The 14,014-nt window shown below is 46.5% G+C and overlaps 1 protein-coding gene across 3 annotated transcripts in view; it reads left to right on the forward strand.

Moving 5' to 3' along the window:
* Window positions 1-308: 308 nt before the first annotated feature.
* DISP1 (dispatched RND transporter family member 1) overlaps window positions 309-14,014 on the forward strand; it is a 187,642-nt gene continuing 173,936 nt past the window's right edge. For 2 of the 3 annotated variants that reach the window (XM_006115598.5, XM_006115599.5), the window contains exon 1: window positions 410-769. The gene's annotated coding sequence lies outside the window, so the exon portion shown is untranslated. Of the gene's footprint in view, window positions 770-14,014 lie in introns of all 3 variants that reach the window. The other variant, XM_075925248.2, reaches the window with a different exon arrangement.

Raw genomic sequence — 14,014 nt, forward strand, 5'->3', positions numbered from 1 at the left:
CCTGGGTATTTATAGTACATGCACCTTGCAAAATATTGCAGAGTATGTTCCCAGTTTTCCACTGAGGGCACACAGCTGATACAGTTTACACATTACTCAATGGGCGTGGACAGAAGCCGGCAGGCCAGCTAAAACTCACTAGGGATGCCAGGGAGCGGCTTGCAGTGGGATGCTCTTCGGGGCACACGCTATAGGAGCGGCTAGGGGCAGGGCTGGGGAGCAGGGCCTGCCTGCAGCTGCCCCGGGCTCAGGCAGACAGGGAGTGACGGATCAGTGCCACGCGCCCCTTTCCGGCTTGTGCCCGGTGTCACATCTGGGGCTGGAGCCTCCATCCCCGCCAGACACCTAATGGCCCTTCGCCCCAGCGCTGGGCCTTCCCCGACCCGTCTGGCGGGCTTGCAGCGGGAGCGCTTGAGGCTCCGCCCCGGGGCTGGTGCGTCGGCGCTGGCGTTGCTGGGCGCTCGCTGCAGTTTCCCGAGCGCAGAACGGGAGCGGCGCCACCCAAACCCCTTCGCGTCTTGAGTCCGGGGCAGCCGGAGCCCCGCGGTCCCGCCGCGCCACACTCAAGATGGCGACCGACCCCGGCCCGCCCCCTTCCCGGCAGCGACTTCCGGCGGGAGGGGGCGTCCGCCCCATGGTAACTACGCCGCGCTGGGGACGCCGCTAGCGGGGCCGCTCACGCGCTTCCTGCCGCACAGAGACAACAACGGAGTGAGAGGGGGCGCAAGGGGAACCCCGCCCCCGGGGCTCCGCACCGGGCAGGAGCCAGGTACACCCCGGCCCCCGCTGCATAACCCCCGCCCGCCCGGACCGGTCCGCGCTGAGACCAGGGGCTGGGCTGGGCTGGGCTGCCCCGCTTCGGGGCTGGTCCCGCCGCGCTCCCGTGCTGGGGGAGGGCTCCTCTCGGAGGGGAGCGGGTCCCGCGGGGATGCCCCCGCCGCGATGGGGTCAAGGCTGCCGGGGGCGGGCTGGCCCCGAGCCCTGCCCGGGCTGGCGTAGGCCTCGCTCCCGTGGGGCGGTTTTATTCCGCCGCGTGTGACTCGCTGGGGGCTGTGCCGGGCCAGCCGGGCGGGGAAGGGGCCGCGCGCTCCCCCGCCCCGTGACAGCCCGGTCGGCTCCGAGGTGGGTTTGCGGGCGCGCCCCTGCGCTGGCCCTGGGGCAGGAGCCGGGCACGCAACCCCAGGTGTTTCTCGTAGCGGCCGTGCACGGGTGTGTTTTGAAAGCCGGTACGTGAGGTGCTTTGTTGGCTTCGTGGCTCCTTCGCTGTGTGGGAGCAAGTGCCTCTCGGGGCAGCAATAGGGATGGATGGCCTCGGGCTAATCAGAGCTCTTCTCCCTTTCTCTCCCGTTTCAACACCAATAATAATAATATAAGGGCACTTGGGTTTGTCATGGATTTGGAAGTGCTTTTGAAAGAGGTTTTCTGTGGCTATTATCCCATTGATAAGATTTTTCCAGCCATTTGCAGAGTCTCCTCTTACTTTTTTAACCCTGGTACCCAAAGAAGTTGAAATTCTAGCTCAGGAAGACATTAGCAATGTCTCTGAGATTTTAATTGGTGACATCAGTGCTGCAGGAAATGGAACAGTGGGGTAACTTCAAAAATGATGAGTAGTCTTGTGGCATCTTAGAAACTAACAAATACATAGCATCATGCGCTTTCGTGGGTGAGACCCACTTCATCAGATGAGTTGGAGCAGAAATGTTATATATCTTGGTTTCTGTTATTTCCACTCCAATTCATCTGAGGAAGAGAGTCTTCTCCACAAAAGCTCATGATACTACGTATTTTGTTACTCTATAAGGTGCCACAAGACTACTAATTATTTTGGAAGAAAAAGTATTATTCTCATCTTTGCAGTGATTCTGTCATCAAGTGAGTCACTGATGGGATTGCTGAGGACCTCTAGTGTATGTACTAAATAATTAGTGCTTGTCAGGTGATGTGGGGAGGGAGGAATCTTACCTGAAGACCTCCTAGGCCTGAGAGGACACAGCAATATTACTATATTTAAAGGTGTGCTAAATGAATAGCCTTGGTTCTTTCTTCTGTCCCTTATCTAAAAAGCTGTGCATAAGAAGTTACTTGATTTTTTTTTTCACTCATTCCTAAGAATGCGTATACATTAAGGATTTAGGCTTTACCATTCATATTAAAGTAAATAGTACTTGCGAGACTTGAACATGTTTTGAAAAGTTACTCTCCTTTCCTCCAGTTTATATTTAGGACACGCTGGTTGTGAGGATGCATGAAGAAATTAGAAATTGTATAATTTGGCAAGTGACTCCATTCAGAGACACATTGTGTATCTGCTTGAATGTAATAGTTTCTCATGACATCCTGCTCATGTGTAAAAGCAGTGCTTGGAAAAACTTCAGGCACTGGCTAGTTGGGGGCAAATATGAAAAATGGAGTAGCAGCACTGTTAAAGGATGATGTCCTGATGGAAAGAGCAGCCTGTTTTCCTTTCATTCCCCCTGCTGAAAAGGATAAGGGGAAGAAGATGCTAGGATTCCTTTCATTCCTGGGCTCAAGGGTGGTGGGGAAGATTAATCTTATATTAGCCTTTGGGTAAATAAGTAATTTTTCTTTGAAACATGGCATGGCTGGTCTACGTACAAGCTGTAAAACAGGTTAATATCTCCAGTTATAGCAAAAGCACTAGACCCGCAAATGGTGCTCTGGGCACCTGGGCTGTCGGTGGCATTATAGTACTCACACCCATGCCTCACTTTTAAATAGATATGTATCTTACAGTGCTGGGGCCATAGAAAGGTTGTCAAGAGGTGGTTCATAAAGGATTTAAAAGTGTAAAATGTGTGTTTGATTATGCATAGAGAGTTACATCTGGGGTAGTCTGTTTTGGTTCTACAAAGAACTTTGGGGCATTATTAATGTTCTGAAGCACTTGTGAAGTGTAGGGCATGTTCATTTCTTTTGGCTTTGATGCACCTTTCTGCATACGTTTTATATCAACCAATTTAAATTTTCTACCACAATATTTACATCGTACATGTAAATAAATATATACTAAAATAGATATCCCGAAGTACACATGCACATCATTAGATGATTCTGATCCGCTGCCTATGCTTACATTTAACAAAGTAAAAATCAAAGTAAAAATAAATTACAAGATTAAGAGCATGTCTGCATGTACACTGACATCGTGCTGTGACTAAAAGTGGTTATGTTGATGTAACTGTTGCTTGAGGGAGGGAGGAGAGAGGAGTTCACACCACTGAATGAAATAATTTATGCAGAGGTACTTTGTAGACAGAGACTTAGAATTGTGACTTACTTTTCAGTATCTGGAAACTGTCTTTTCTGTTTGTTGTTGCTGATGCTCAGGGCTGGCCTGAGCCATTCGTGCGGCACATGCACGACCTTGCTCCGTGGCGCTACCTGGCGCATGCGTGGCCCTGCCCCTGCCTGGTCCGGCAGCCCTGAATGGTGCCCCCTATAATGAGGTGCCCCGGGCAGTAGCCGGGTCAGCCTGTAGCTTGGGCTGGCTCTGCTGATGCTCCTGCTGCCGTCTAATTACGCATCTCTGCTCATCTCCTAGAGACCTTCCTATCATCATAACAGTAACAGGTCCCAAATTAATGACATTGTCACAACCTTACACCCTCTCGTTGTGTAGCTTTGCATAGGAAAACATGAATTACATACATTATTTGGAAGATTTGAAGGCAATTGGCCAAACCATTTAAATGTACATTGCTGGAGAAATTGAGGATCATGTACCCTTTGTATTTTAAGCACTTTAATCACCCAATAATAATGTGGGTTTTTTTGTATTGTGATACCACTTACGTGAGATCAGGGTCCCATTGTGGCATGTATTGTATAAGTGTAGACAAGAAAGAGTCTCTGTCCTGAAGAGTATACACTCTTACTAGATCGGACCAACAAAGATTTGGGGTGGGAAAGGGCTTAATGCACAAGCAGAGTGTGCAGCATGGTGACTTGTAAACATGCTGATGTTTTATTTTACTTTTTTTTGGTGGTGGTATTCTGTTGAGAAAATGAGTTAAACAGTGGGCTAGTCTAGTGATTCCCAACCACTGGTCCGTGGACCAGTGGCAAGCCGTGAACCCCTGCCTGGTGGATTGTGGCACATTGCCTTGCCATGCCTCCCCCTCCTCTCCCCCCCAGCTTTTGATTAGTCCTGCCCACTAGAGTTCCCTGTAAGGAAATTCCTTTCCACCCCCTTTACCATGCAGCAGCAGGGTGAGTAGGGTGGCGGGAAGGGCTGGAGCCAGGGCCATGGTAAGGCTGTCCCTACTGGGGCAGCCTCTCCTGATCCCAATTCCAGCTCCAACAGCCGTGTGGAAAGTGGCTGCGGTGCTGGGCAAGGCTACAGCCGTGTTGTGAGCTTTTGGGGCCTGTCCCAGTAGCTGAGGGCAGGGCCTGTGCCACCACCATGGGGTGGGTGGGGCCAGCTCGGGGACGGGGGGGGGAGGGTTGGCACCTGCCACAGCTGGGCAGGGTAGGGTTGGTTGGGGTGAGGAGGAGGCTGAGACCTGCTGTGCGCAGAGGGGGATGGAACCTGCTGCATGGCGGGAGGCAGGATCTGCTCTGTCCAGTGGGCAGTTGTTCTGGCCACTGGGACTGAATAAAATAAAATAATATAATATGGGGGGGCTGCAGGAATCAAGGTTGGAGTGTATGAAGGGGCAGGGATACGTATTTTGGCAAACAGAAAATGTTTTATTTGCATAATGAATATGCAGATGTTGCCGCTGTGCTGCAAGTTTGCAAATGGATTTACTGGTTCCCAGTATAAAAAAGGATGGGAACCACTGGGCTAGTCTACACGGGGAGACTTAATCACACTTCCCCCCTGCACGTCAAATAACGCATAGTGCTCAAACTGCTATCGCATGCATGGAAAGGTGTGCCCACTGTCAGTGTGCATTGTATATGCTAGGGATGTTAAAATTCAGGTAATTGTGTAAACTGCTGAAAAAGTCCATGGTTATATGGTTACCTGCATCTGCAGTGGCAGCTGGCTCCCCAGGAGCTGGCTTTTAAGCCAGTTCCCGGCATGCACTAGCTGCTGCCTCTGAAATACTGGTTCTTCCCTCCTGCCCCTCCCCCCTGCTCGTGGGAATCCAGCTGCCAACCCATGCTTTTTAGCTTTGCAGCAGAGCAAGTGTGCATTTTGCTTACTGTGCATGGGGGGTGGGGGGGGATGCAGGAAAAGCCAAGCAAGTTCAATTTAAATAAAAAAAAAATCCCATGATTGATTATATCTCTGCTTTATACTTACTTCCTGATTAGGCTAGGCAATTTTTGAACTGTCGTTGGCCGTGATGGACTTAGCATTGCTCAGCGCCACTATGTTGGCAACCTGGTTGAGTTGTGTGTGTCAGCACTCAGAAGAATTTGGCTTTGAACTTCACCAGCCACACTACTGAGCAGATTGTCATAGCTACAGCATCAAGGGCTTCAGCAGTAATCAAATTGGGAAATAAATGAGGGAGAAGAGGAAGGTACTGAACAACTGATAGTAGAAAACTGATTCCTGAAGCATCTTCACAGCATGCAGTGCTCTTTGTGGGTGTGGGAATCCAGCATAGATTGGTTGGAAAAGATAGTTCTGCAGACCTGGGACCACTAGCAGGGACAAGAGAATTTCGGGAAGTAGAAGTCATTCTTTCTAGAAATATGTACTGAGCTAATCCAAGAGTTGCAACAGTAGTGTACCAGCCTTGCGGTGTTCCATATCCACGGCCAGGTTGCATAAAGCCACCTGGAAGTTGGTCACCCTCAAATTCAGCCTGTCTAGCAAACCAATTTGGAATGAAGAGATCAACTCTTGGGGCCATAGTTATGCAGGTGTGTGATGCCATGGAAAAGATGCTGTTGTGTCAGAGTATGAAGCCTTGTAATGCTCAGAAAGTTATTTTGCATACATGAACGTCCCATAATGTGATGGGACTCATGTTCCTATTTCCTATCTTCATCCTAATCAGGGCTCAGAACTCATACACAAAAAGTATTTTGCCATGGTCCTCCAAGAGTTTGTAGATCAGTGTAGCAGTTAACACACAAATACTATGTCTATGTTGCTAGCATTTTTTGGAAATCTTCACTGTTTAAATTAATGGAAAAGGGAATATTTGTCATTGGGAGCCCTATGAACCTTAATGGTGTGGATGTTCATTGGGTTATGCTGGAAGAGCAGCCAACCCTCTGTTTCCCTGGTTGTGGAAACCATTTACAGGCTGCTTGGACAACAGGAGGGAAACTGTCTTCACAATCACCTCAGTAGGACTGACTGGAGTGCATTTGGCTGTTTGGAAGAGAGGTGGTGCAATTTGTTGAATAGGCTGGAAGCAGCAGAAAAACATGTCACAATTGTAGTACCATGTTGTGTTTGCACAGTATTTGTGAGTAAAGGAGAGAGCCTCTAGTGATGGGTGGGAGGCTGAGGTGTAGAGACTCTGGATGTTTTGCTAGTTGCTCAAACCACAGACGTAGTGCAGACAGCTATGACAGTAGTATTAGGGAAGCCTGTTGCTCTTGAGGCTCTGGCCTGAATTGTACATGTGCATCCACACATTAACTCCTGGAAAGAATGAGGTTTGAAGTATTTGTTCAGTTCAGAGTACTTTATGGGAGGTGTAAAAATGAAACTGAATCAGCAGTCCTTACTGCACCTACTGTCGTTGCCTGTGTGTATTTGCAAAGCCCTGTGAATTAGTGCAAACATCTTTTCTGTGTAAAATGAACTGTCACCAACTCCTTATGAAGATTTGATATTTTAAAAGATTTGTATTAATCAGTTGCATAACAAACAAGTGAACATTCAACTGAAACATAGCTGAAAAACAGCTTTTAATTAGACACAATATATCAGTAATTTATTATCTAACTACAAAACACCCTTTCATTATATCACCAGCAAATGAAAACAGCCACGTGTGACAGTGCCGTGCTTAATACAAAGGGGAAAAGGTTTAGATTCACAGACAAGTATTTGGTTTTGTTCCGCCTCTTCTGCTTTGTGAGCCTTCTCGTATGGTATGCCAAGGTTTTAAGTTATTAGGGGCAATAGAAGTGTCAAATGAGCTGGGGTCCAAGTTCCATTGTTATCAATGACCTCAGCTTGAGTTTGAGGGGAATGGCCTAGGAGCACTGCTGTGGATTTATGCCAAGGAGGAGTTACTCTTGTTCACTGTAGCCTGCATTGTTCAGGGGCTACCTAATATGGCTGGGAGTGGTTTGCAGTATTGTATTGCTGATTGTCCTAATTAAAAGCTGTAATAGGGCATTTCAGCTTTGTATTGTGCCCAGGAGTTGTCTCTGCATCTCCCTCTTTCTGTGGTGTTTTTGGACCTGGCACTGCTTTCTCTGGCAACTGCCACGCTGTCCTTTGCCACTGCAATAATCTTAGTCCTCAGATATTGCTTCCAACTCTGAGATTAAAAATCTGGGGAGGGGTTGTTGGTCCTCTGTTATGATGTCCACAAATATTTTATCACAAACTTTCTCCCCCTCAGGTTTTCCAGCCATTCTGCTGTTGTCTTTGTCTAGTACAGGTGACATGATGTGGAGATATTAAGAAAAAAAAATGCTGTTCCTAGTGTGGGAAGACTGTGAACTTATTTTTATGTATGTTTCTGCATTTACCTCAAGATTCTTCCATCTCTGAAGATTCCCCGAGACAGGATAAGCGGTGTGGGCTATGGGATTGTCTTGGGGGTTCCTTATATGATTTTGGAGAGGTTAGTGTAGTGAATCTGGGATGAGATGAATAGTGCTTCTGTATCCCCTTTGAACTGACTCCAGATGATGTTACAGCATGGTGAGTGACTAGAAGATGTTTGGAGATGGATGGACAGGTAGAAAGTGAGATCCTGTCCAGTAAGTGAGTGAAATACAGAAGATAGAATGGGACGTTGAGAGTATATGAGGAGAATGATATGAAATCTTTGTACTTTCTGATGGATGGGGTGAAAATATTGTTTCTTTATGGCAAATAAGATATCGGAGGGAGGTGGTGTCTGTAGTTTTGAGACCGGATGTGTCTGTAGCAGCAGAATTAAGTTTGGTTTTGGTTTTTTGCAATGTGATAATTAAATGTGTATGAGCTATGACTGAATATATGCCTCTCCTCCCCTCACTGTTAATTTTTATCTTAAATGCTCAAGTTTTTGAAATATACATAGCAGCAACCATAAACTAAGTAAAAAGTGAGAGTGGCGCTCTTCTTTTGCTCTCAATACTAGAGCTAATCAGAAATTTTCCATCAAAATGTTTAATCAGAAAACAACAATTAATTTTAGAGACTTTTTTGACAAATCTGTCATAGTCTTGACTAAACTTTAGCTGAAACATGGACAAATTTCAGGGTCTGCAGCTCTGATAGAAACCAGACAACTTCTGGAGCCCTGCTAGGGCTGGGACTTAGGGTCCTGGAGGGCTTTCCTCACTCTAGGAGCACCATTAGGAGCCTGAATAGCAGCTGTAAAATTGGCAAGAAATAAATTTCTCATTTAGTTTCAGGAACACCATATTTCAATTTTTCTAAAATAAAATTTTGGGAGAATCTTTTTTTGGGGGGAGGGGAGAGGAAATTTTGTTAAATTTTCTTTCAGTGTAAATCAGAAGGCAAACAAATTAAGTACCAAAATCTCCTGTGAACAAACACCCCTAAACTTCTGTCAGCCCTACTTAATACAAGAGATGTGAGTTCAAGATCAAAGCTATGCTTCTGATCCCTGGATGACTGGATGGGAGTTTGAGAGCCTTTTGGTGGGGGGAGGGAAATGGAGAGCAATTGTAGTATGTATCTGGTTTTTTTTTGCCCTGTCTCTTCTTTTAACTTGTCTTTTTCAGAGTCCTGCATGGCCAGCTCTTAGTATCTGTAAGTGCAGTGGTTCCCAGCCTTTTTTGTATCACAGACCGGCAAACCGATTCACAAACTTTTGACAGACTGGTAACATTTTATTTGCATATTCATTATGCAAATAATGAATGTGCAAATATGGAAATAAAATGTTACCTGTTAGCTTAGCCCCAACCCAGCCCCTTGCTCCCCAGTGCCTAATATCCTTTGACTCCACCCCATGCGCCCTTTGACCCTTTAATCTCTGACCCCTACAGTCCATGCCAACGCCCTCTTGCCCCATGACCTGACCATGTCTTCACCTAACACCCCTTTGATCCCGCCCCACCCCTGCATGCCCCAATGCGAGGCTGCCTCTCTAGGGAATGTGGCCATTGCTGCCATGTGGACATGGGGAGCAGGTGTTCGAAGTGCGTCCCCTCCCACCCCAAGCATATCTTGGGGTAGAGGTGGGAGGGGGAGCACAGAGCCCCAGCTGGGCTGCCATCTTACCAGGATGGGAGGAGAGAGGGTGGCACCTGCTCTGCTGACACTGGGCAACATAAGTCATGCGGGCAAGGAAAGCAGCAGTTGGCAGCATGCACACTTTCTCCTCCTTTGTGCCCCCTCCCCAAGCATGTCTCGCACCCCCATTGGTAGAGAGAAGGGTGGGGGAAGCATGGAGTCCTGGCTGGGCTGCCATCTTACCTGGGTTGGAGTAGGGAGGAAGGTGCTGCCTCCTGCTGCTGCCTCAGCCCCAGTGCCGCTGCTGGGCAAAATTAGCCACCATGGCTTCAGCTCTGGCAGCCGCCGCAGCCCAACAGTCATGGGTTCGTGGACCGGCAGCAGTCTGCAGACCAGCGGCTGGGAACCACTGTATCAGTGTCCCCAGAGAATGGCATGTCCAGTTCTCCTGGACTGGTGGGAGGGTCACTGAAACAGAAAGAAAAGAGGGTGAAATGAGGGGGATGATCCCAGAGGGCCACAGGAAGAAAAAGAAGGCAGTGAAATTAGTAGCTCCCCAAGTCTTAACATGTTAAGAGGTGAGAAATAAGACACTAAAAGAACAAAGGTAAAACAACATGTGCAAACACTTATAGCTCTCAAAATGTTACTCTTTCCCATGAGGAAGCTGCTGAATGACTCACAGTAATGTTTCTCATATGTTAACTGTCGATCTGAGTAGTATGCATTCTTTTCCCTCCAAACCCTTAATTCTGATAAGGTTGTAGAATTAATCAAACGTTTGAGTTAACAGTATTGTTGTACATTACATGTAGTGGTCATTTCAACAAAATGCAAAAATAACCAAGTACAGAGACCTCTCTTTGTTAGTTTAAATTGGTTTAGCAGTTGCTGCAGTTCTCTTGTTCAGTGACCATATGGTATTTCTAACATTTAATGTGACTTGCTTGCTTGTGACTATGTTTTATAATGTCAGCTGTTCTTTGGTATGCTATAACCTTCGTACGTCCGTAATTCAGGAACACCTGTAGTACACTTAGCAGGTGAAAGTGGAAGCGGCTCTGAACATTGCTGCTTCTCCTGCTCCCCCAGGTTGGGGAATAGCAGCACAGCAATTCCCTTTCATAGTGGCAGTGCCTGAGAGCAGCAAGGGACACAGTGGGCCTGGTAAGTGCCCTACTCCCATCCCCCTCACTCCTTCCCCTGCCTGACAAAATCTTTAATCCAGCAAACCCTGTTTCCCAGGGTTTCCAGATTAAAGAGGTTCAAGTGTACTAGTGTACTTTTGTTATACTCTTATTTGGGAGTAAAAACACTTTTTTTGGTTAGTCCTGTATAAACAAGTAATTTTCAATTTACAGCACCAGTGTAGATTAAGTTGGAGTGATAGCAATAGGATGAAATTTAATAGTGAGAAGTGTAAGGTTATGCATTTAGGGATTAATACGAATTTTAGTTATAAACTGGGGACACATCAGTTGGAAGTAACGGAGGAGGAGAAGGACCTTGGAGTCCTGGTTGATTATAGGATGACTATGAACTGCCATTGTGACATGACCGTGAAAAAGGCTAATACGGTCTTGGGATGTATTAGGCGAGGTATTTCCAGTAGGGATAAGGAGGTGTTAGTGCCATTATATAAGGCATTGGTGAGCCCCCATTTGGAATACTGTGTGCAGTTTGGTCTCCCATGTTTATGAAGGATGAATTCAAACTGGAACAGGTATAAAGAAGGGCCACTAGGATGATCCAAGGAATGGAAAACCTGTCTTATTAAAGGAGACTCAAGGAGCTTGGCTTGTTTACCTTAACCAAAAGAAGGCCGAGGGGGGACATGATTGCTCTCTTTAAATATATTAGAGGGATAAATACCAGGGAGGGAGAGGAATTATTTAAGCTTAATACCAATGTGGACACATGAACAAATGGATATAAGCTGGCTAGTAGGAAGTTTAGACTTGAAATTAGACAAAGGTTTCTAACCATTAGAGGAGTGAGGTTCTGGAATGGCCTTCCAAGGGAAGTAGTGGGGGCAAAAGATCTAGCTGTCTGCAAGATTAAACTAGATGGGTTTATGAAGGGGATGGTTTGATGAGATAACATGATCTTGGTAACTAATTGACCATTCATTGTCAGTGGTAAATAGGTCAATGGAGGGATGATAGGAGTTATTATAGAGAACTTTCTGGGTGTCTGGCTGGTGAGTCTTGCTCACATGCTCAGGGTTTAGCTGATCGCCATATTTGGGGTCGGGAAGGAATTTTCCTCCAGGGTAGATTGGCAGAGGCCCTGGAGGTTTTTTGCGTTCGTCTATAGCATGGGGTACAGATCACAGCTGGAGGATTCTCTGCATCTTGGGGTCTTCAAAGTATTTGAAGGCTTCAATATCTGAGAGATAGGTGAGAGGATGATTTTAGGAGGGGGTGGGTGAGATTCTGTGGCCTGCATTGTGCAGGGGGTCGGACTAGATGATCATAATGGTCCCTTCTGACCTTAAAGTCTATGAGTCTATAAGGTTGTATAACCTGAAGGCTATTTCCAAAAATATAATAATTTTTAGGCATTTCATAACTAAGTATTAATTACTGGATGTGTAACACTTCGAGGATTTAAGAGCTTCTCATAAAGCTGGATAGGAGAATCCCTCTTCAATAGTAAATACAATATTTCATAACTTATTTTAAGGTATAGAGGTGTCTCTATTCAAATAGTTTACCCTCTTAAATTATCCTTCTCCTGAAGTCTGTACATTAATACACTTCTAATTCTTTTGTCACTTATATTTTAACATTGTCCCTTGACGACAATTGGGACAATTTTATGGATGTTCATTCTGAACTTAGGTTTTGTGATTATAGTAAACTGAAAAGGATGTGAACTGTAGATACTATTTGGGAAGATAGTTTATGCCATTTTTATTTTAACATGCTATCACTTACACAGCTTTGAAATTACATAGAAATATGCAAAATGAATTGTTAATGTCTGAAGCATGAGAACTTTATCTAATGTATAAAGGAGAATGTTTGTAAGTTTGTGCGCTAATAACTTGGACACTATAAGAGCTACTGCAACCAAACTTTCCACGGGACAACCTTTCATCCAGGAGAAGGTTTTAAGGTACTTTTGGACCCATTTGGGCCCGATCTCAAGTTGTAAAAATAAAAAAGTAACCTGCTGTGCTGTGCTGCGCTGGGGCTGCCCCGCCCACCCTAGGTCCCCAGCACGCTCCCTTCCCTCCCCGCCCCCGTGCCGGCGCACACAGTGCCCCGACCCCCGCATGCACAATGGCTCGGGCACCAGCCCTGCCCCCCACGTCACCTGCAGCCCCGGGCGTGAGCTGGGGCGCCTCTCCCACGTGTAACCTCCCCTCCACCTGGTGGTCGCCCCCCCCTTCCCCAGGGATGAGGCGGACCTACAGTAGAGTCTCGATTATCCAACCTTCCTTTATCCGACATTCCATGTTATCCGACCTGCCTGTGGCCACCCAAGGCAATTGTGCAGGCGGCGGAGCTGGCAGAGCAAGTGTGGAAGGGAAGGTGCCGGGCAGTGCGTAGACAAAGGTGGTGAGAGAAGAGGGCGGTGGGAGCAGGGCCATGCAACAGGATGCCGGAGACCAACGGCCCCCCACCCCCTGAAGGTCGTGGGGCACCCCGATCTCCCCCATCCCCTCCGGCCAGCCGTGCTGCTCCCAACCTCCCCTCTCTCTCCAGGCCAGTTGCGCTGCCCCTGACCTCCCCTATCTCTCCTGGCCAGTTGGGGAGATCAAGGAGATCGGGGGCAGTGTGGCTGGCTGGGGGAGGCCGGGGGCAGTGTGGCTCCCTATGAAGCAGCCGAGCGTCTGCAGAGCGGCAGCTGATGGGGAAAATACTTTCGACCCTGCAAGGTGTTTTCTGTATTATCTGACATTTCGATTATCCGACCATCCTTTGGTCCCATTTAGATCGGATAATCGAGACTCTACTGTATATTTTAATTCCTATAGAAATCAGTGCAACTTTTCTGCCATTCAAAAAAAGATAATGGACTACTGTGTTTCTACATTTTGTTCCTCCGGTTTCCTCGAGCAACGCTGGGTAACTCCAGCTAGTTATAAAATATTTTACTTGAATCAGTTTATTAAAATGTATTTGAGGTATTTTGTAGAAATAATAACCAAGACCTGAAAAATACGAGTTACACTTAAGTCACTGACATATGGTAAATTTCACAGTTGGGGCGCGTCTATATATCAGGGCTTAACTTGAAATAAGCTACGCAAATTGGGCTTGCGTAGCTTATTTTGAGTTTTGGTGCTATCTGCACTCTTCCCTCCAACTCCCCTTACGCCTCATAAAATGAGGCATAAGGGAAGTCCTGCAGCTTGATAGTATTTTGACATTATGTTGAAATAACTACTGGCTGTGTAGACACAGGCTATGTTAATAATGTTGCTGAGTAGAGATATCTTAAGAGAAAGAGGCTACTTAGGGTAAGATGCACATGGAATAAAATCCTGAACAGCTCTTATGATAGTAAGTGTTGCTTCTCATGTATCTGTCCCAAAAGGGGAAGACTAGAGAAAGTATTAATTCCATAACCATATGCTAAAATAATATGAGATTAATAGCCTTTATTCTAGTTTAGGGAGGGAATTTGTGATGCTTTAGGATTCAACTCAGATCATTAAGGAATTGTCACAACCTACTTTGCAGTTCTGCATACCAAAAA

The sequence above is a fragment of the Pelodiscus sinensis genome, chromosome 3, assembly GCF_052426305.1.
Source record: "Pelodiscus sinensis isolate ZL-2025 chromosome 3, ASM5242630v1, whole genome shotgun sequence".
Taxonomy (NCBI): Eukaryota; Metazoa; Chordata; order Testudines; family Trionychidae; genus Pelodiscus; species Pelodiscus sinensis.